Here is a 24,795-nt window from a genome sequence, read left to right on the forward strand (position 1 = left end):
TGATTGGCCATTGTGTACACATGCTCATCAGATATGTCTGTGATTGGCTACAATGATCAATACTTCAAAAACAGGTTGTAAATTGACATCAATGATGCTCTTCACAGAGCGATTAGAAAGATACACATGGGAGCATTTGAAAGCAGGCGTCTATCAGCGGACCGGTCTTTAAAGCTTTAAAGCGCTCCCACTTTCAAAATGCTTTCAAATTCAAACACATCCATGTGCTTTTTAAATGCTCCCATGCGTTGATCATTGTAGCCAATCACAGACATATACGTTGAGCGCATGAACACAATGGCCAATCGGAGGTGTTTACGAATCTGTTCAACAGCGCTCAAAGCACCACATTTTTAAAATTTCGACAACAAGATTGTGGAGCCCTACTTTTATGCATATTTCAGTAAATCAACACCTCTAAAGGTTGCTGAATTGTGTGTCCTACAGCTTGTGATGATGTTTAACACAGATTATAAACATTATATAACAAAAAATAATCTCTAAAAATGACTCTAATCGGTCATTTTTAAAAACATGACAGATGGAAAGGCCTGAAAAACTGTTAAGTGCCTAATCTTGTCCCATTTCCCCTTCCCATTTCATCATTCATATGAATCATTAGCATATGAAAGCCAGTCAGTCAGCGAACAAGTAGCACTTGACGTGTTAAGCTTTCCACTTGCGTAATATGATATTATCACATTCATTCATATTCATCTGGACCTGAAGAGGTCTTATGAACAACCGCAGATGCCACAATGTGGGCCATGACCTCTACTGACCCACAATGCCTTTCATTAGCAGAGAATCAGCCTGGCTGATGTCTGAAACACAGGAAATGGTTTGGAATGGAGGAGTGGATGTTCTTCTGGCCTTGTTACAGTTGGAATAGGACTCATAGTGATAAGGATACAGACACACACTCTTTATTTCTCACACTCTCTCTCTCTCTCTCTCTCTCTCTCACTCACACACACACACACACACACACACACACACACAAAGCCAGTTCTGTTGAGCTCTGTGGCTGGCTGCAGGGGTGTAAAGTGCAGATGAACAGTGATCGGCCGCCGGTGGTGACCATGATGTCACCCTGTGTGGCCACATAAAGACTGGCTTTGGGAGACAGGAAGCTGAGGTCAGAGCCCGACCCTGATGCGGAGCGACGCTGTGGCGGACAGTAGAATAGACATGTCAAGTGGTGGCCCACACTGATGTATAGAAGAGACTAACTCAGTATGTTACAGCCTGAATGAGAGAGAGAAAGAATTGGGTGTATATTTGTGTCTTCTTGAACTTCCTGTGTGTCTCTGAATATTCCATTCAAATTTGAAGACCTTTTTTTTTTTTGGTCTGTTGCTCTTATTAGTTCTTCATTAAATTCAAGCTCTAATGGATGGCATCTGTGACACTAATAATTTAATCTTTAGCAAATCTCCAATTTCATACTTTACTTTGTAATGTTGTATAGCATATAAAATGATTGATTTTAGTTTATTATTTTTATTTTCAAGACAAAATAGTATAGAATATTAGCCATTTATCAGTTATCGGCCATAACATCATTACTGAAGAAAATACTTATGGGCTTATTGGTATCAGCCAGAATAATTTTTGCACTTAATGTTACAGTATGTTTTAACAAAAAGTTTTGAAAGTCTTTATTATATTGTATAGTTGAAGGTGTAGCCACAAGACTTATGTTAACATTGGTGCAATTTTATATCCAATATTTCCAACTCTTGATATTTCATTAATATTAATATTCATATTATTTCAAAGTCTGCACGGAAACCAGAAAGTGACTGTTTACATACAAGAAAAATTCAACTATTGTAGATAGTTTCCTTTACAGTTCCATTGTAAGTGCATTACTGTAAACCTTATTTTGCCTGTTTTTATAAACAGACGAGATAAGTTGAAAATATTTGTCTGTGGTTATTGAGTCCGGAGCATTCCTAAGTATCTTAAGTGCATATGTATTTGCATATTGTTTTATTGTTTATTTTTCTGTGAATCCTGCCACCTTAGTAGATATTCAGAGTATTATATGACCAAACCAGACACGACGGTTTGATTTTTGCCCTCAAACAACACCACTGCAGTAATAGCATTCTCATTAAGATGAACACATGGCGATCATTGCTAAGCTTGAGCGATGATGTAATACTGTATTGATGCTCTCTTTGGGTTAAGCTCAATAGCTCTTGTATAAGAGCTGTCTGCTTGTCTGTATGGGCGGCAATGGCCGAAGAGGAAGTCAGCGGGCAGTCTCGTGGCCTAGAGAGAGAAGGAGAGAGAGATGGAGAAAAGGGAGTGAGAGAGGGTCTTGTGAAGGGTCACATGACAGCCGAACTAACCGTATGACCTCGGTGTGGATAAAGCTTTTTCACAACCAAAGCATTCACATTCCTCCCCTCTTGCTCCATTAAATTTTTTACATTTAATATTTTTTTTCTTTTACCATTTTCTAAAAATCATAGCTAAAATATATATATATACATTTATATATAGGCTACATTTATTTAATTAAAAATACAGTAAAAAAACAGTAATATTGTGAAATATTATTACGATTTAAAATAACTGTGTACTATTTAAATATATTTGACAAAGTAATTTATTCATGTGATGCAAAGCTGAATTTTCAGCATCGTTACTCCAGTCTTCAGTGTCACATGATCCTTCAGAAATCATTCTAATATGCTGATTTGCTGCTCAATAAACATTTATGATTATTTTCAATGTTGAAAACAGTTGTGTACTTTTTTTTCAGGATTCCTTGATGAATAGAAAGTTCAAAAGAACAGCATTTATCTGAAATACAAAGCTTCTGTAGCATTATACACTACCGTTCAAAAGTTTGGGGTCAGTAAGAATTTTTATTTTTATTTTTTTGAAAAGAAATTAAAGAAATGAATACTTTTATTCAGCAAGGATGCATTAAATCAATCAAATGTGGCAGTAAAGACATTTATAATGTTACAAAAGATTAGATTTCAGATAAACACTGTTCTTTTGAACTTTCTATTCATCAAATAATCCAGAAAAAAAATATTGTACACAAATATTTTGTACAATTGTACACATTAAATGTTTCTTGAGCAGCAGATCAGCATATTAGAATGATTTCTGAAGGATCATGTGACACTGAAGACTGGAGTAATGATGCTGAAAATTCAGCTTTGCCATCACAGGAATAAATTACTTTGTGAAATATATTCAAATAGAAAACAGTTATTTTAAATTGTAATAATATTTCACAATATTACTGTTTTTACTGTATTTTTAATTAAATAAATGTAGCCTTGGTGAGCAGACGAAACTTCTTTTAAAAACATTAAAAATCTTAGTGGTTCCAAACTTTTGGACTGTACTGTATATATATATATATATATATATATATATATAATATATATATATGAGCTGATAGATAGTGAGTGTGTGCAGCCCGTTTTCCTACACCTGGACATCTACAACCTCAAACACGCCTGTCAAACCATTATACACACACATGAGAAACTGACCTGACAACTGAGTTAAACATTAAACTCTGCACACATGCACCACTGCCAAAAACGCTCACATTCACATATACATATAGGTGAAGCAGAGAAACAGAATGTGAGATTTAGTTTTGTTCTTAGTACGCGTGTCTAAATATTCAGCTATCTTCTAAGGCAGCATGAGTTCAGAAGCTGAAAGTAAAGAATGGAAGATCATAAGATACTGATTTGGAATGCTTTACATATAGGCGGCAACTTTCTTAAAGGGTTAGTTCACCTAAAAATGAAATTTCTGTCATTAATTACTCACCCTCATGTCGTTCAAAACCCGTAAGATCTTTGTTCATTTTTGGAACCCAAATTAAAGGTCCCGTTTTTCGTGATCCCATGTTTCAAACTTTAGTTAGTGTGTAATGTTGTTGTTAGAGTACAAATAAAATCTGTAAAATTTTAAAGCTCAAAGTTCAATGCCAAGCGAGATATTTTATTTAACAGAAGTCGCCTACATCGAACGGCCAGTTTGGACTACATCCCTCTACTTCCTTCTTTAATGACGTCACTAAAACAGTTTTTTGACTAACCTCCGCCCACAGGAATACACAAGAGTTGCGTTTGTAGAGTGTGTTTGTCGCCATGTCGTCGAAACGCTGTTATTTTCATCCCGCAGTCCAATCACCGGGTCTGATTCCGGCTCAAATTGATAGGGTAAAATTAAAGACATGTTTACAATAACACTGAGCGCATGCATCTCCACGTTATGGTAAGAGGCGTGACTTTTCCGGGCAAGATGCGCTAAACTGCTGTCGAATCACAACACAGGAACCGCTGGCACAATCAGAACTCGTTACGTATTTCTGAAGGAGGGACTTCATAGAACAAGGAAGTCATCAGCCCGTTTTTATGACAGTGGAAACAGCGGTATACAGATAAGTAAATTATGTGAAAAATACTGTGTTTTTTTACACGCGAAACATGAACACATGTTATATTGCACACTATAAACACAATCAAAGCTTCAAAAAACCACGAAAAACGGGACCTTTAAGATGTTTTTGATGAAATCCGAGAGCTTTCTGATCCCCCATAGACAGCAACGCAATTACCACTTGCAAGGCCCAGAAAGGTAGTAAAGACATCATTAAAATAGCCCATGTGACTTCATCCTTAATTTTGTTTATTATAATTTTAATTGGTAATTGCGTTGCTTTCTATAGGGGAACAGAAAGCTCTCGGATTTCATCAACAATATCTTAATTTGTGTTCCGAAGATGAACGAAGGTCTATTTTTGGATAAACTAACCCTTTAACTTCTTGCAAACAGTTGATTCCAATAAAAGTTGGTATTAGCATATTTTTAAGCTAACAATAAGCACAAAAATCCATTGGATGCATACTTTTTGTTTCAGTCCTTTGCAACAATGAATTAAATATTTACAGAATATATTTATAACAAACCCTCTTGGGTGAATTGTTTTCACAGAGCTAGTTGCAATGCATTCTGGTGTTGTCTTATCACTTACTGTTAGAAGGAGCAGCTTCATGTCGGGAGCACATCTGTGATGCTGTCTAGGTAGTGAGCTCACTAGGTTTCAAAACAGAACTAAAATCTTCATATCTGTAAAAGATTATAAACTTTATTGACTGTAAAAGTTACTAATAGCAATCTTTGGATAATCTCTTAACTTTTAACTAATTTGTCTAATTGTACAACATATTGGACAGAGGTTTTTCTTGGAAGACTCTGATTCAGTTGTTTATTATTTTCTTTCAAATTCTGTCAATCACTAGAATTTCAAGTCCTGCAGCTTAACAAACGGATAATCAAAGCACAACAGGTTTGGTAAGAGTGAATTAACGATACGGGTAAACCGTTTATACCATTTCCAATGAACTGCTTCCAAAAATATTGACTCTTTTATAATGTTGTTTATTAAATATCACACAAATCATTAGTGTAAAATGTCCAATTAAAATTAGTATAAAACTACCAATGCCCTTTCTGGAAAACTAAAAGAATCCTTTGTTAGTCAGTCTCCCTCTCTTTCTTCATTACCCTTTTATAGTCACTTAATGCAATAAGGAGAAACCAGTTGAAACTGATTGAAAAATGAGAATCACACATTCACAATCTCCTCAAGTTGGACTCTTAAGCAGTCATGTGGGGGATTGTCTTATTGTGTCCCTGAATTGCCATTATCTAACATAGCATCATTTGATCAAATTATTTAAAAGAGAGATATTAACTTATTTAATCTGTTTAAGGGTTAAAGGGTTAGTTCACCCAAAAATCTAAATTCTGTCATTAATTACTCACCCTCATGTCGTTCCAAACCTGTAAGACTTTCATTCATCTTCGGAACACAAATGAAGATCTTTTTGATGAAATCTGAGCGCTTTCTGTCCCTCGATTGACAGCTACGCAACTATCACTTTGACGCTTCAAACATTCATAAAGAGAATGTAAAACTAATCCAAATGAATCAATCAGTTTAGTCCAAATTTTCTGAAGAGACCCGATCGCTTTATATGATGAACAGATTGAATTTAGGCTTTTATTCTCATAAACATTCATCAACTCACACATCAGTTGAGGTAAACAGAAGCTCAAGCATGTTTACTTGACTTGCGAGAACCAATGAAGTTCATTCTCGTGTTATGCAGAACGTTTGAGCTTTCGCAAGAGGTTTGTTCTCACACTAAATTCAATCTGTTCGTCATATAAAGTAATCGAGTCTCTTCAGAAAATTTGGACTAAACCGCTCAATTCATATGGATTAGTTTTACAGACAAAGTGGTAGTTGCATTGCTGTCAACGGAGGGACAAAAATCTCTCTGATTTCATCAAAAAGAAATTCATTTGTGTTCCAAAGATGAATGAAAGTCTTACAGTTTTTGAACAAGGGTGAGTAAATGATGGCAGAATTTTCATTTTTTGGTGAACTATCCCTTTAATTTGTCCTACAGACACCAAACAATGTTCTCTGCTTTAGCTGCACTGATCCTTTTCCTTGAATCTGTTTGGGTGTATTCTTGACTGGTAGGCCTCATTATAGACCTAACATTAGCACGTGAACCCAGTTATCTCAAACCAGTCTACAAGGGCAATGTCACACCTGAGGGAATAGAGTCACGCTATGACATTTGATTATGTTTTAACGCTGTAACGGACTGAGTGTGTGAAATGACATGAGTCAGCGAGTCAGTGACAGTGGCAGTGCCGCTACAGGGCACAAAGCATCGTGGGAATCGACTGTTATGGAGATACCTGTAAAACCAGCTACACATGCAAAAGAGGAGGAAAACACATCCAAAATTAGCATCCAGAAATTCCTAGTACTAACTATATAGGTGTGATCAGAGTGATTACATCTTTCTGAAGAAAATGTGAAAGGTCCTTAACCATTATGTTAGAGTTAGCCTGACTTTCCTAATAATTTCCATGAAATTGCTGAGGTGTTTCGAGCAGTTTCCTGGACATTTTTCTTCTGAGGGTTCTTCTGAGTTGTTGATGTGTGAGAGTAGTAGACTAAATGATACTGCTGCTGCTAGTCGACACTGGACACAATATCAAGAGATAAAATGAAAAGTTACCATTAAGACACACACACACACACATATATATATATATATATAATACCATTCAAAAATTTGGAATCGGTAGGATTTTTAATGTTTTTAAAAGAAGTTTCATCTGCTCACCAAGGCTAAATTTATTTAATTAAAAATACAGTAAAAACAATAATATTATGAAATATTATTTCAATTTAAAATAACTGTTTTCTATTTGAAAATATTTTAAAATGTAATTTATTCCTGTGATGGCAAAGCTGAATTTTCAGCATCATTACTCCAGTCTTCAGTGTCACATGATCCTTCAGAAATCATTCTAATATGCTGATCTGCTGCTCAAGAAACATTTAATGTGTACAATTGTACAAAATATTTGTGTACTGTATTTTTTTTTTCAGGATTATTTGATTAATAGAAAGTTCAAAAGAACAGCGTTTATTTGAAATGTAATCTTTTGTAAGATTATAAATGTCTTTATTGTCACTTTTGATCGATTTAATGCATCCTTGCTGAATAAAAGTATTCATTTCTTTCATTTCTTTTAAAAAAAAATAAAATAAATAAAATTCTTACTGACCCCAAACTTTTGAACGGTTGTGTATAGTTACAAAAGCTTTGTCTAAAGAGGTGGAAGAGATTTTTGCCAAAAAAAAAGCACACATGGACTTGGCTGTTTTTGCAGCAAAAGACAGTCAAATTTGTTAAATACCAATAAATTGACTAAAGTGACATTTTTCAAAAATAAGGCATTTCAATAACTGACTAATAACTTTTTTTATTGCCATTAAAGTGAAATTACTGAATCTGGTAAAAAAAAAAAAATGCTCATTTAAAAGAAAACATGTCAGACGGACTTGGAGGATTTTGCAATGGAACTCTTCATATATATGAAAAACATGTGAACGTGAAAGAAACCAGAGACCAAGAAATATAATAGTTTTTTAAATGCATTGGCAGGATGTGAGATGGGGTCATGTCACTGATGACCATGCTGGCCTTCCCTTCTTTTCATTAGCCTCGTGGGTAGCCGTAGGGCAGACGACATCAATAGCTACTAACATCTGACAGCACAGACTGACCACTGTCTGCCTAATTACCCTGACCAGTGATCTGACCCTGCACTGCCCCTGCTGCGAGCCCATCAGCCATTACTGTCCGCTGTATGACACCAAACACAAACACTGCCCTGAACTTTCACTCTGCCCTTTACTCTAATGATTTTCTTCATTATTTCATGTGTGATGTCTAAGACACGCATTCAAGACTGGAAGTATTCTTTCAGGATTTTATATGTATAATTGAATGAGGTGAAGTTTTAGGGTTGAAAGCTTTTAAAAAGCTTTCCCAGACTTGTTTTTACTAAATTCCCTTTTAACTTGCAGCACACTGCATTCTCAAACATGTACTGTTTATACAAAAACACAAATGGTGCAAATTAACACAACAGACAAAAGATTGTTTTTATAGCTGGTACAAACATAAAATATGTTCCAGCTAGGATTTGGCACTAGAAAAAAATAGTTCATCACAGTTAGTTGATCATCATCAACTCTGACATGATTTCACATGTGGACTTGTGTTTGTGGATGTGGATTTTTATCTTAACACATTGTACTCAAATCAAACGCTTTTTTACAACTTGCCAATCATGTGAAAAGGATATAATCATGATCATTATTGAAGTAGAATGTTTCCATTTATTCAGTATGGTAACTTTCTCTTTCCTGAGAATCCTCTTTCAGGTCAACCAATGCATGACCTGAAGTGAACGTCTCAGCCAGACACCAATGATGAGTAATCGCTGATTAAAGCTTGGATGACTGAGAGATTCTTGGCTTGGATTTCAGGAAATTTGACGATCTGCCCTGTTGATGAATGCGTTACTCACTATTGATCACAGAAACGAGAGTGATGCACACAAATGCTTTCCCAAAACCCTTAAAGGTCCCGTTCTTCGTGTTTTTTTTGAAGCTTTGATTGTGTTTATAGTGTGCAATATAACATGTGTTCATGTTTCGCGTGTAAAAAAACACAGTATTTTTCACATAATTTACTTATCTCTATACCGCTGTTTCCACTGTCATAAAAACGGGCTGATGACTTCCTTGTTCTATGAAGTCCCTCCTTCAGAAATACGTAACAAGTTCTGATTGTGCCAGCGGTTCCTGTGTTGTGATTCGACAGCTCTGAGCGCACCGTGCCCGGAAAAGTCACGCCTCTTACCATAACGGGGAGATGCATGCGCTCAGTGTTATCGTAAACATGTCTTTAATTTTACCTTATCAATTTGAGCCGGAATCAGACCCGGAGAACATAGATGAAGAGGATCGAGTAGAACCTGTGCAAACACGTCTTTTGCAGGATGTGTCACAATGGTAAGCTGTTTATTTACAGTAGGTAACGTTACATAGGCCTAAACATAGAACAATGATTCGCGTGGCTGCAGCTAAACCAGCATGTGGTTAAACAGTAAACAACAGATATAATCAACAAATAATTTAAACTGATCATAACAAACACCAACAATCGATGGTGTCCGGTTGAATTACTACACTTTTTAAAAGTTTTGGTCGGATGAGTTTCAATTGCCATCTAGTTAACAAAGCTAAACAGCGTTGCCCTTTGTGTGATAAGTTACAGAAACTGTTAAACGCACCAACGTATGTTAATAAAATACACTTACCGGTTGTGGTCCACAAACAACGCCTTCTCCAGACAAAGAGGGAACTGCTCCATCTTTCAAAAATAATCTTTGTGCGAATCCGGCATTAAACTGACTGAGATTGAGGAAGCTGTCCTCAGTAAAATGTGCTGCACATAGTTTAACATGTGGATTATAATTTTCGGGAACCGAGTTAAACATAAATTGTAACCACTGATTTCTAAGTACAGCGTCCCTGGGAAGGCCAAACAAAGGTGATTGGACTGCGGGATGAAAATAACAGCGTTTCGACGACATGGCGACAAACACACTTTACAAACGCAACTCTTGCTCTTCTCCGTGGGAGCGCAACAAGACCACGCCCCCTTTTTTGTGTATTCCTGTGGGCGGAGGTTAGTCAAAAAACTGTTTTAGTGACGTCATTAAAGAAGGAAGTAGAGGGATGTAGTCCAAACTGGCCGTTCGTTGTAGGCTATTTCTGTTAAATAAAATATCTCGCTTGGCATTGAACTTTGAGCTTTAAAATTTTACAGATTTTATTTATACTCTAACAACAACATTACACACTAACTAAAGTTTGAAACATGGGATCACGAAGAACGGGACCTTTAACTTAAGTATTAAACTTTGATGTTTAACTGTTTATGCTTTAAAGGTGTCCTAGAACTTCTTTTTAAAAGATGTAATATAAGTCTAAGGTGTCCCCTGAATGTGTCTGTGAAGTTTCAGCTCAAAACACCCCATAGATTTTTTTTAATTCATTTTTTGCACTATGCACCAATATTTAGGTTGCGGCCCCTTTAATTCTCGTGCTCCCCCTCCCCCGGAGCTCGCACTTGCCTTGAACAGCACAAACACAGTTTACACAGCTAATATAACCCTCAAAATGGATCTTTACAAGATGTTTGTCATGCATGCTGCTTGCATACATCGGATCATGTAAGTATAGTATTTATTTGGATGTATTACATTTGATTCTGAATGAGTTTGAGGCTATGCTTCGTGGCTAAAGCTAACATTACACACTGTTGGAGAGATTTATAAAGAATGAAGACTGCAAGTGTTTAAAAATGAAAATAGCGGACGTTCTGCCCTTGTCTAATGGCTTGATCATGGGCTGGCATATGCAAATATTGGGGGCGTACATATTAATGATCCCGACTGTTACGTAACAGTCGGTGTTATGTTGAGATTCGCCTGTTCTTCAGAGGTCTTTTAAACGAATGAGATTTATATAAGAAGGAGGAAACAATGGAGTTTGAAACTCACTGTATGTCTTTTCCATGTACTGAACTCTTGTTATTCAACTATGCCAAGATAAATTCAATATTTAATTCTAGGGCACCTTTAATGACACCTCAAATCAAGTGGTTTGATTTGGAGATTGCAATCCGATAAGCGACCAGACTAACATTTTTAACCTGCTGGGTGATAAAACAAGTGCAAAAAATCATTAAAGGATGGACTGAGCCATATCTCAAGACCAGAATATCTAATTGTGGTCTGAAATTAGTAGCAGTGAGATATCTGAATGACTGAAATCTGTTGAATTGTCAAGCAGGGACTGACAGATCTCACATGACTTATAATCAGCCTGAATTTATTTGCTGACACCTGTAGGCTGTTCAGTGCCATGGACAATATCAGGTGTGTGCCGGAGGTGTTGATTGGATTTGGCTATACCTGTTGATACTTGTTCCCAAGTGTCCTAAACAAGATGGGACAAGTTTTTCTGCATGATTGCAATATCAGTCTTAGAAATAGATATGCTTAACTAAAACATGCTCGTAAAATGTTTTGTATGATACTTTCTTAGTATTTAATCTTTACTAATCATTGTCAGTCCAGCATCTTTGCTCATTATACCTTGCTGCAGCAGATTCTCTCACAATATATTGATAGTTTTTAACTCAAGGCTACATGTATTTATTTTAGCTGATTATTTTACCAAAGCAACTAAACAGCACAATTTACCCCAATCTAGCATCATTTATTCACCAATCAACTCACAATAGCATCACTGACATCCAATCTGCTGTGGTTTGTCTTTATGGCATATTTGAATATATGCAATTGAGATTTAATTTACTACGATAAAGTTTATTTGAATAATAGGATGAGTCATGGACCACTTTTTGGTGCTTTTTTGTCCTTTTTGGACAAAAAAAGGTCACTGTATGCTTTTGGTATATGAAAGAGCTGAACTTCTTTTGTATTCAACAGAACACAAATTAAGATATTTTTGATGAAAATATCTTAGGGGGCTTTCTGCCACTTTCAAGGCCCAGAAAGGTAGTAAAGACATCCCAGAGGGTCAGTAATTAATGACAGAATTTTCATTTTGGGGTGAACTAACCCTTTAAGTGTCCCTCTTCAATGTGATCATATAAGTGCCAGATCGTTTGCTTTGTAATCCACTTCCCTAACACACATTTTATTAAGAATCTGGGCAGCCAGTGGCCCTGATTAAACAGAAACAGAGTCCCTTTAAAAGAAAAGGAGTGAGTCTTTAATGTGGCATGCTGAGAAGTCACACAAAGTCGTATTAACCGAACCAGACCCTGGAGGCATCCGTCCACGTTACCGCTCTTTAAAAGTGCTGCATGAAGGATGTTGTGCACAAATAGCTGCTCTCTTCTCCCACTAAACACATTAGCATTTAAACGGCGGTCATGCGGATAGCATTTTCCCCTCTTTTTCCATTCTTTTCCTTTCTTTTTATGTTCCCTTGTGAACAGAAGGGCTTTGATGACCAAAACTAAAACATTCTTTGTCAATTATGACATTAACGTATGTCACGTTGTGCTTTATTTATTTCAGCATTACGTCAACACACAAATAATCGGCCCTGTCTGCTTTAAGTTTCCTTGAATGAATTCCCTATTGATTGTTTTTTTCTGTTTATGTCAGTGTTTTTAATGAACATCTGGTACGCTGTTGTCTGTAACGGTTTCTGGATCGGGGCCGTTTTTAGTAGTTCTGATGACAGATCTGAATAATAAAGACTTTTTGATGTTACAGGTCACAGGAAATGGGGCTCATTTTTAACCTTTGACCCAGGGTGTAACACAGGGCCCCAGTCTGGTTTTGGAGTGTGTGTATGGGTGTGTTTGTGTCTGCGTTAAAATGGTCTGGAATGATGGTGTGCAAACTTTGCTAGTGAACCGCATCCAAAAGGTAGGCAACATAATTATGATTTTAGAAAGTATGATAATAGTTATGCAGTCTTCAAAGATGCCTTCTTTTAGTTAAGTTACTTTAAGCATTGCAAATATCCGTCATTAAGAAAGTATTCCCAGAATGCATTGTAGGGGGGAAAAAATCATCCAAGATGGCTAAAAATAATTCAATAATAATTATTAAATTCATAATAATTAATTACGATAAATGTAACTATGTATTTTTTGTTTATTGGAGAACCTGTTGTGTTAGCAACAACATGTTTCTACTGGATTCATCTGAGACACAATGACAGACAGAGAAAGTGGCTTTCAATAATGGCAGCTCCCTTTTGGGACACAGCAGATGTCAACTTTATTTTTATCATTTAACTCTGTCTGCTGGGTCAGACTGAACCGAAAAGGACCAGCTGTTTTGAATCTTGGCTCCGTCTGACGGTCAGTGTAGGCTATGCTGAAGAGATCGTAATTACAGGGTGGATGTATTTCAGTAAGTTGAGTGGGAGCTGGTTCACAGCATTGTGTTGCGCCTCAGATCTGGAATTAGAGATTTATGATAGATTAGATACTTATGGCCTTAAAATATTTCAGTATCATATCACAGACTTTTTTATGGGATATATTGTTCTCTTGTAAGTATGTTCAAGGTTGTTGTTGCTGTTTTACTTTTCTGTCTCAAGAATGACTGGCTAAAAGTTAAAGTTTTATGGTTCATGTGCCTTGCCGTTTTCTCAGACCCCCAAATGCTATAGAAAATATGAAGATTTGCAGAATATTTAGACATTATAAATATACATAAGCATCACCTGGAAGGGCGTTATTTTAAGGACTGCCGTGTACATAAATTAATTTTTTTTATATGAAACTATCTGGTGATTTATGATTCATCTCAAATTGCACTGGTAATGCTGACAATATTGTTTCTAGCCCTTATGTCTCGTTCACCTTGATTAAGAGAAGAGCTGTAAATCTGAGCAGGCCAGCTAACCTCAGTCATTCCCTGCTGGGTTAAGTGCAATCACCGCACCAATTTACCCCAAATCCCTTGTGTGTTCTGCCTCCACTGCTGTCCTCATATCCAGTTACATCTAAACTGTGCAGTTCTCACACCTGACCACACACCACCCAATCTACACGCTGTGAATGCTTTGTAGATTTCTTGTGTTTGAAAGAAGTCTTTTATGCTCACCAAGGATGAATTTATTTGATCAAATATACGGTAAAAACAGTAATATTGAAATATTATTTAAATTAAAAACTGTTTTCTATTGTATTTTCATTTTTTTGTGTATTTTGTATTTTTTTTTTTTATTCCTGTGATGCAACACTGAATTTTCAGCATCATTACTCCAGTCTTCAGTGTCACATGATCCTTCAGTAATTATTCTTATATGATGATTTGTCAATGTCAATGTTAAAAACAGTTGTGCTGCTTAAAGGTGCCATCGAACATTTTTTTACAAGATATAATATAAGTCTAAGGTGTCCCCTGAATGTGTCTGTGAAGTTTCAGCTCAAAATACCCCATATATTTTTTTAAATTCATTTTTTTAACTGCCTATTTTGGGGCATCATTAAATATGAGCCGATTTATGCTGTGCGGACCCTTTAAATCTCGTGCTCTCCGCCCACGGAGCTCGCGCTTGCTTTAAACAGTGCCTAAACAAAGTTCACACAGCTAATATAACCCTCTAATGGATCTTTACAAAGTGTTTGTCATGCATGCGTCGGATTATGTGAGTATTGTATACTGTTATATTGTTTACATTTGATTCTGAATGAATTTGAGGCTGTGCTCCGTGGCTAACGGGCTAAAGCTAACATTACACACTGCTGGAGAGATTTATAAAGAATGAAGTTGTGTTTATGAATTATACAGACTGCAAGTGTTTAAAAATGAAAATAGCGACGGCTCTCGTCTCCGTGAATACAGTAAGAAACGATGGTAACTTTAACCACATTTAACAGAACATTAGCAACATGCTAACGAAACATTTAGAAAGACAAATTACAAATATCACTAAAAATATCATGATATCATGGATCATGTCAGTTATTATTGCTCCATCTGCCATTTTTGCTATTGTTCTTGCTTGCTTACCTAGTCTGATGATTCAGCTGTGCACATCCAGACGTTAATACTGGCTGCCCTTGTCTAATGCCTTTCATAATGTTGGGAACATGGGCTGGCATATGCAAATATTGGGGGCGTACATATTAATGATCCCGACTGTTACGTAACAGTCGGTGTTATGTTGAGATTCGCCTGTTCTTCGGAGGTCTTTTAAACAAATGAGATTTATATAAGAAGGAGGAAACAACGGAGTTTGAGACTCACTGTATGTCATTTCCATGTACTGAACTCTTGTTATTTAATTATGCCAAGGTAAATTCAATTTTTCATTCGAGGGCACCTTTAATATTTTTGTGGAAATCATGATTTATTTTTCAGGATTCCTTGACGAATAGAAGGTAAAATGACAATTTGTAACATTATAAAGGTCTTTATTGTCACTTTCGATCAATTTAATGCATCCTTGCTGAATAAAATAAAAAATAAAAAAAAATCGTACTGCAAACTTTTGGGTGGAATTTTAGATATAGACGAATTCAGTTGATGTATGATTGGCTTCAATAGAAGTTTGTTTGAAAAGAGTAGAAATAATGATGTTTATGTATTTTGGTCTGCATCAGAATTAGAGGAGTGCCAGCAGTATGATGTGGTCTCCTGCTCTGACTCTATAGGAGATGATTTGCATGGCTCTGAAGTATACAGAGCTGCTTTCAACCATCTGGACCTCCAGCAAGAATGTCAGTGTCATATATAATGAGGGCGAACACACACACACACATATGCACCCCACAAGCCATTCACAGCAGAAACCACCAATTACACTGTAGAAATAACAATCAATCTGACAGCTGAGAGGAAGAGATTGAAAAGCTATATAAGAGATTCACATGCCTTTAATCTTTACTTCTGCACTCTTATGTTTATTTTCATTTTTTTGTGAATTGAAAAGTGTTTTCAAAAGTGCAGACAGTATTACAAGAAAAGTGAGTATTATTTCAGTATTTTGTGCAACTGTGTGTGTGTGCGTGTGTGTGTATGTGTCCGTGTGTTTGTGCACTTGATTAGAGCTTTAGATCAGACAGAAAGAGAAGCACAGGTCTCAATTAACACTCAGGGCTTCAGGCCACTTAATTAAAGCCACATGTCTGTCTGTCTGTCGTTCTATCGTTCTATTGTTCTATGATTCTATTGTTTGTTCTATCATCTATCTATCTATCGTTCATTCTGTCGTTCGTTCTGTCTATCTATCGTCCATTCTGTCATTCTATCTATCTATCTATCTATCTATCTATCTATCTATCTATCTATCTATCTATCTATCTATCTATCTATCGTTCATTCTGTCATTCGTTCTATCTATTGTTCTATTATCTATCTATCTATCTATCTATCTATCTATCTATCTATCGTTCATTCTGTCTATATCGTTCATTCTGTCGTTCTATCTATCTATCTATCTATCTATCTATCTATCTATGTATCTATCTGTCTGTCTGTCTGTCTGTCTGTCTATCGTTCTATTGTTCTATCATTCTATCATTCTATCTATCTATCTATCTATCTATCTATCTATCTATCTATCTATCTATCTATCTATCTATCGTTCATTCTGTCTATATCATTCATTCTGTCGTTCTATCTATCTATCTATCTATCTGTCTGTCTGTCTGTCTGTCTATCGTTCTATTGTTCTATCATTCTATCTATCTATCTATCTATCTATCTATCTATCTATTGTTCTATCATTCTATTGTTCGTTCTATCATCTATCTATCTATCTATCTATCTATCTATCTATCTATCTATCTATCTATCTATCTATCTATCTATCATTCATTCTGTCATTCGTTCTATCTATTCTATGATCTATCTATCTATCTATCTATCTATCTATCTATCTATCTATCTATCTATCTATCTATCTATCTATCTATCTATCGTTCATTCTGTCGTTCGTTCTGTCTATCTATCGTCCATTCTGTCATTCTATCTATCTATCTATCTATCTATCTATCTATCTATCTATCTATCTATCTATCTATCTATCTATCTATCTATCTATCTATCTATCTATCTATCTATCGTTCATTCTGTCATTCGTTCTATCTATTGTTCTATGATCTATCTATCTATCTATCTATCTATCTATCGTTCATTCTGTCGTTCTATCGTTCATTCTGTCGTTCTATCTATCTATCTATCTATCTATCTATCTATCTATCTATCTATCTGTCTGTCTGTCTATCGTTCTATTGTTCTATCTATCTATCTATCATTCTATTGTTCTATCATTCTATTGTTCGTTCTATCATCTATCTATCTATCTATCTATCTATCTATCTATCTATCTATCTATCTATCTATCTATCTATCTATCTATCTATCTATCATTCATTCTGTCATTCGTTCTATCTATTCTATGATCTATCTATCTATCTATCTATCTATCTATCTATCTATCTATCTATCGTTCATTCTGTCATTCGTTCTATCTATTGTTCTATGATCTATCTATCTATCTATCTATCGTTCATTCTGTCTATCTATCGTTCATTCTGTCGTTCTATCTATCTATCTGTCTGTCTGTCTATCGTTCATTCTGTCGTTCATTCTGTCATTCGTTCTGTCTATTGTTCTATGATCTGTCTATCTATCTATTGTTCATTCTGTCATTCGTTCTATCTATCGTTCTATCATCTGTCTGTCCTTCTATCTATCTATTTATCGTTCGTTCATTCTATCGTTCATTCTATCATTCGTTCTATCATGTCTATCATTTTACCGTTCATTCATTCTATCTATTGTGCTATCATCTATCTCTCTATCATTCTATTGTTTTTCTATCATTCGTTTTTTGTTCTATCATTGTTTTATCTATCTATCGTTCGTTCGTTCGTTCGTTCTATCGTTCGTTCTATCATCTGTCTATCTATCGTTTTATTGTTCTATCTATCTATCTATCGCTTGTTCTATTGTTCATTCTTTTGTTCTATCTATCTATCTATCTATCTATCTATCTATCTATCGCTTGTTCTATTGTTCGTTCTTTTGTTCTATCTATCTATCTATCGCTCTGTTGTTCTATCTGTCATTCTATTGTTCTATCTGTTGTTCTATCGTCCTATCTATCATTCTGTCTGTCGTTTTATCATTTTTTTTATTTCATCTGTTAATTCTTTTGTTCGATGCTTATTATAACCAGTTACAACAGTTTTTACAATGTGAAAGTTTCCCACTACATCTTTGTTAAAAAGGCAGATAGTGCAGCGTCTGTGACTGTTAGATCCTCTTTTATGCACTTTAGTCGCAAACTCAACTAAGAGCAGAGAACATTTGCAGCAGTGGTTTGTTTGAGAATACACTGTGAGCCGTTCACCCTCCTGCTTTAACACTTTGTCACAAGCCGTTCCAAGAGAAACTGCCTCTTTGAACTCTGTCAAAGCGCCTGTTTATTCTCTGGATCACTTGGTGTACAAATATAGGCAAAATCTGAGGAACAGAATGATATACTGTGGCCTGTGCTTCCAGCAGCCTGTTACAGAAACATCCCTGCTGCTGTTGCCAAAACTGCTGTGCGCCCCGGCGCTGTGCGGCTCCGCTGAGGAGATCCAGATTGAGCGCGAGCGAACTCAACCCGTAATTTCACCCATGGATGTGCTGTGCATGCGTGACACTCAAATAGATTTTTCTTTTCTTGATTTCATGGGCGTTTCCATTGACACAACCACACACATTTTCTGTGTCGGACCGAGATAGGTGCGGCCCTTGATTGACTGCACAACGGACCACAGTGGGTTTCAGTTTGAGTCATACTGCATATTTTACCACACCATAAACATATTTATGTCTCAGTAAATCATAATCAGTCAGATTGCAACAGTATTTACAATGTGTGCATTATAAAATGTGTTTTGAATAAGGCTATCAATATAATGGTAATTTAGTGATTATTATAAAAGCTGTAATATATACAGCTTTTATGTTATATATCTAATATACATACAATAATGTGTGTATATATATATATATATATATATATATATATATATATATATATATATAGTATGTGTGTTTGTATACAATGTATATGTGTGTATGATTTAAAAATATAATGTATAATAAATAATAATAAATTAAATTATAAATAAATAATAATAATAAATAATTAATCCTACAACAATTAGTTTTAAAATGTATCATGTTTTTCCAATTCTATTCTATTGTTTTACATATCATTAAAAAATATGTCGAATATATATATATATATATATATATATATATATATATATATATATATATATATATATATATATATATATATATATATAATCAAATAATAATAAAAAAAGTTTTAAAATATAAATGTTTTACATACTTTCTAAATAAAGTCTACATAATCTGATCTACATAATCTGATCCACTGCCAAAAAAAATGGTGCATATTTAAAAAAAAAAACTATTTTCCAGATATTTAGTCTATTGATAGCTGTATTTTTAAAATTATATGTTGTTTAGGGTCAATCATAGGCCATGTGCTTTCATGTGAGACATGTTGGCGGCAATTTCAGTCTCCCTTATTTGTGTGGAACCTGCTAATTTAGGACGCAGCCTCCCCATAGATTCCCAACTGCCCGCCTCGGCTAACCCTCAGCCCACCTGCTGGGTTGCTATAGGAAACCTCCGCCTAGCTGCCAGCACCTGCCCAGGTAAAGTTAAGGGCTTACCTCACCATCCAAGAAAACAAAAAGCTTTGAAGACGGCAGGCTATGACACGCACTGGCGCAGAAGAATCTGCTCAAAGAGAATAAAAGGCTCTGAATGTGATGAAAATTCGAGGAAGTGAAACAAAATACATTGACAAGAAAGGTGAAATAGACCGGAGTTAACTTGCTTAGATAAACAAAGAAATGAAGATTAGCCTTGAACGCCAAAATGTACTGGCCGAGGGGACCAATAGTCAAAAGGCAGTTCAATTGCTTTAATGATTGGGTGTACTGTGTCTAGATGTTTTCAGACTTACAGTCATGCAGGATGTGTCAGAATGACTCGGAAAAGAAACTTTAATCTTGTGTCCTTTCGACTCTTTTGTCCTTTTTTAAACTAATTGCACCTCCACAAGTTACTGCAGGGAGCTTATTTTCTAGCGGAGCTCACAGTTAACAACATCGTCCTGGAATGACAACTCTTTCCATGGGCTTATTTGAATTTTTCCAGATGTCTTAACACTGTTCAACGTTTCTTCGTCAAAAGCCAAGAATTACACAAATAAGTGTATGGAAAGACTGAAAGTTTGATTGGAATTTTGTGAGATTTGTGAATAGAAGTAAACACTGTTCTGTTGTGGATCATTTGAGGAGTTTCTAAATGATCAAATAAACTGTATCTTTCCTGTAGGATTATGTTTTACAGAGAATATGAGTAATTTGTGGAAAAAATCAGGGCTGTCCCAAACATGGGTGTGGCCCAGCGCAAGTTTGAGAAAGCGGGGCCCTCCTAGGTCAGTCCGATCATGTTCCGGGTGGGGTGGGGGGTCCGTCCGTTCACGATCGCTTTCCGTTCACTGCTGGGCCCGGTTGCACCACCCAAAGAGTTGCCCTGGTGAAAAACATTCTCCAGCCAGTTCATGCGTAATGATGTTTGGTTTTTAACATGCATTATTTATGTAACACAATGAAAGGAAGATGGTGTTGATTTCAACCCAGAACATTTTCAGATATAATGCTCTAATGCTCACAATGTTATAAATACCTACGAGGACCTTCCTAACTGACTTCTCTTTTGGGAGTAAAACTGTGTTCAGTTTGAAATATCTGTTAGCCTCCCATGTAGACTTGCCACATTCTTACAAAAGGGAAAAGATCAACAAGACATCCCTAGCGCTACAGTAATGTATACAGGACAGCTCAGGGGTCCTGCCTCAGTGTGGGGGGTCTCACTCTGGCACACTTCCTCCAACCCCAGGGTCATCTCCATGACAACCCACTTTTACGGCTCCCATAGGGAACGCTACTGGATTGAATTCAGATGATCTGTGGTGCTTTCTGGTGGTACTGATTTAATAGTTCAATTTTTTTTTGCTATATTTTATTTTATTTTGATGTAGCACTTTTGGTTTTTCTGTCACTGTCATCTTTTTTTTAAGTAGCCCTATAATAAGTTTAATTGAATTAAAATGTAGATTAAATAGTTTTGTTGTTATTGACTTATGCAAAGCATCTATCCATCCATCCATCCAATGGTTTGTCTGTCCATCCATCCATCCATCCATCCATCAAATGGTTTGTCCATCCATCCATCCATCCATCCATCCATCCATCCATCCATCCATTTATCCATCCATCCATCCATCGGTTTGTCTGTTCATCCATCCATCCATCCATCCATCCATCCATCCATCCATCGGTTTGTTCATCCATCCATACATCCATCCATCCATTGGTTTGTCTGTTCATCCATCCATCCATCCCATGGTTTGTCTGTCTGTGCATCCATCCATCCATCCATCCATCCAATGGGTTGTCTGTCCATCCATCCAATGGTTTGTCCATCCATCAGTTTGTCCGTCCATCCATCCATCCATCCATCCAACGGTTTGTCTGTCTATCCATCCATCCATCCATCCATCCATCCATCCATCCATCCAATGGTTTGTCTGTCCATCCATCTAATGGTTTGTCCATCCATCAGTTTGTCCGTCCATCCATCTATCCATCCATCCATCCAACGGTTTGTCTGTCTATCCATCCCTCCAATGGTTTGTCTGTCTGTGCATCCATCCATCCATCCAATGATTTGTCTGTTCATCCATCCAATGGTTTGTCCGTCCATCCATCCATCCATCCATCCATCCAGCCAATGGTTTGTCTGTCTATCCATCCATCCAATGGTTTGTCTGTCTATCCATCCATCCAATGGTTTGTCCATCCATCGGTTTGTCTGTTCATCCATCCATCCATCCATCCATCCATCCATCCATCCATCCATCCATCCATCCATCCAATGATTTGTCTGTTCATTCATCCAATGGTTTGTCTGTTTGTGCATCCATCCATCCATCCATCCATCCATCCATCCATCCAATGATTTGTCTGTTCATTCATCCAATGGTTTGTCTGTTTGTGCATCCATCTATCCATCCATCCATCCATCCATCCATCCATCCATCCATCCATCCATCCATCCATCCATCCATCCATCCATCCATCCATCCATCCATCCATCCATCCATCCATCCATCCATCCATCCATCCATCCATCCATCCATCCATCCATCCATCCATCCATCCATCCAATGATTTGTCTGTTCATTCATCCAATGGTTTGTCTGTTTGTGCATCCATCCATCCATCCATTGATTTGTCTGTTCATTCATCCAATGGTTTGTCTGTTTGTGCATCCATCCATCCATCCATCCATCCTTGAATTGATGTCTTGGTAATATTGCATGTAAAACAATAATGCAGATGACATGCTACAAAACTGAGAAAGACACGTGCGTCTACCGACCTGATAAAAATCATAATAAACTACTCTGAATAGGTTAGAAATGCTGGCAGTCAGCGTTCGTAAATCCAAATAAATATCATGTTCCATAAGCAAATATCCTGTGACAGACAAGATGTCATAAAACGGAACGGAAGTTATCAGCGCTGGATGCATGAGGTATGGGACTGTTATACAATCAAGCCATAGAGCCTCCTGGTCAGCAGGTTATATAACTATAACAATCCCCAGCTAATGTAACCACCCTGACAAACACACATACACACACTTCATTTGAACATAATCAGCTGTATTTTTATGGCGTGTGTGTGTGCTTGAAGTTTCAGGCGTTCTCCAGCGCAGCAGGACGGGGATGTTTGGGTTGACGCCAGGGTCAGTTGGCTCTGCTTTGACAGTTTTATATATACCCAATAGATGGCTGGCTACATTCACTGGAAGGTTTCATATCTTCACTCCCACCGGTATGGCTTTCTCTTGATTCTGAACTGGCTGTATTATTTACCTTTGCCGAGCTGATGAGACTCAGCCTGCGTGGGCGGCCCGTGGCTCCTCTCATGATTGGGTGTCTCCCGTATTTGGCTTTCCTTTGTGTTTATATTTGAAAATCTTGCCCTGAAACAGGAGCTGACTGAAGGAGGAAGATTCAGAGATGGAGTTGATATTTTTAAGAGATAAAAAGTGAAAGGAAAAGGATGTGAAAAGACAAATCGGATGAGTTTCAAAACCTCCTTTTCCTCCCCTGGCTTCTCTCTCTCTTTCTCTCTCTTTTTAGCGATTAGCACAGAGGTCTAGATCACAGGCACCGACAGGAGAGCAAATCTGTTTCCAATATGACTTCTTCCTGTGAAGGCAGGAAATGGCCCTTCACTCTCAAAAGCCCCAACAAAGCCTCCCTGTCTTCTGCACGAGCTCTGAAAACTGCTTCTCTGGCGTTCCTAAGGTCAGTTTCCCCACAGGAAGCCACATTAGAGCTGCAGAGGCCTGGGGTGAAGCCGTACCCGCCCGCCTTCAAAGGTCATGGAGTCACCTGAAAAATCTGACACCCGTCAGCAACATGTGGATAATGATATTTTCTTAGGCAAAAATATGTTTTTTTTGTTGTTGTTTTTTTCAGGACTGGGCTGCACACCTTTCTATGAAGCGTATCAGAAATCAATAGACATCTGAGCGTGAGTTTTGGGTTTCCACATTCACAGAAAACTCCAAATGTTGCACTCATTCCAGATCCCCATTTAATAAATATGCAGGAAGGATTGTGATTGGAAAAGCAGATGTGTTTGATGGCACAGAGTTTTCCTTGAGGAGCCATGAGATAAGAAGTTGATCTCACATTCTGGATTCATGAACGGCTTCAATAATCTGGGTTATTTCCTATTGGCCAACAGCATTAACATTTGTACTTTATTAGTAGTAGTGTTTTTTAAGGTAAGCACTAATTAAGGATGTAAAATTCTTTCATATAATTTCCAATAAGTGATAAATGGCATATATTAAAATTATGGGGGTTTTTTTGTATTACCATTAAATTTAACGCTTAAAACCCAATACTAAAAGTTAATTTAGGTATAAAAACAGTATAATGTACATTATGAAATTAGATATTTATTTAGAGATTTGCTTAAAGTCTGTTATGCTTTTTGACTTGAGCCAGAAACAGCAGCCACCTGGAAATATTTTATTTTATTTTATTTTATTTTATTTTATTTTATTTTATTTTATTATTTTATTTTATTTTATTTTATTTTTTATTTTTTTTTATTCTCAGAGACTGCCTTCTAACCTCAAATGGCTATTCACTTTGCATACTATAATATGTTTATTCTGTTCTAGGTTTGCCAATGACACTTTACATGTAAAATCTGTTGTGCATATGCTGGTATTTGTGAAATGAGTCCTACAATGTCCTCAGTAGTGTGTTGTGCTGTATTGTGTCTACACTCAAAAAAATAACTCATTGGATGAACTCAATTTTATTGAGGGCAGATTTTCCATCCAATAAATATGTGTAGCCCCAACTCATAAAAAACAAATTTGTGCAGTGAAATGTAATTGAGTTGGTCCAACATAATTATATCAAATACAGTTGAAATATAATTGATTCATTTATAAAAATAATTTTTTATGCTTGTCCAACTCAAATTAAAACATTTAGTTGGCCACAAAACTTGGTTGAGATGTTATTATTTATACACACTGTTACTGTTGTCAGGTGTCACAGTGTTTTTTGCACAACCTTAATTGTCTAATATAAATATATTTGGAGGATTGCCATGTTTGAGAGACAATAAAATTTGCCTTAAC

The 24,795-nt window shown here is 36.4% G+C and overlaps 1 long non-coding RNA gene across 4 annotated transcripts in view; it reads left to right on the forward strand.

The window, feature by feature from the left end:
• Positions 1 to 24,795, forward strand: part of LOC125256573 — a 49,479-nt gene that overhangs the window by 20,071 nt on the left and 4,613 nt on the right. Inside the window, exons 1-2 of one of the 4 annotated variants that reach the window (XR_007182141.1) lie at positions 22,169 to 23,434; positions 23,609 to 23,663. The exons of 1 other annotated variant lie outside the window; for it this stretch is intronic. This is a non-coding gene — a long non-coding RNA (uncharacterized LOC125256573). Of the gene's footprint in view, positions 1 to 22,166; positions 23,664 to 24,795 lie in introns of those variants that run through there. 2 more of the 4 variants (XR_007182142.1, XR_007182140.1) reach the window with 2 other exon arrangements.

Source organism: Megalobrama amblycephala, linkage group LG21, assembly GCF_018812025.1.
Source record: "Megalobrama amblycephala isolate DHTTF-2021 linkage group LG21, ASM1881202v1, whole genome shotgun sequence".
Classification (NCBI taxonomy): Eukaryota; Metazoa; Chordata; class Actinopteri; order Cypriniformes; family Xenocyprididae; genus Megalobrama; species Megalobrama amblycephala.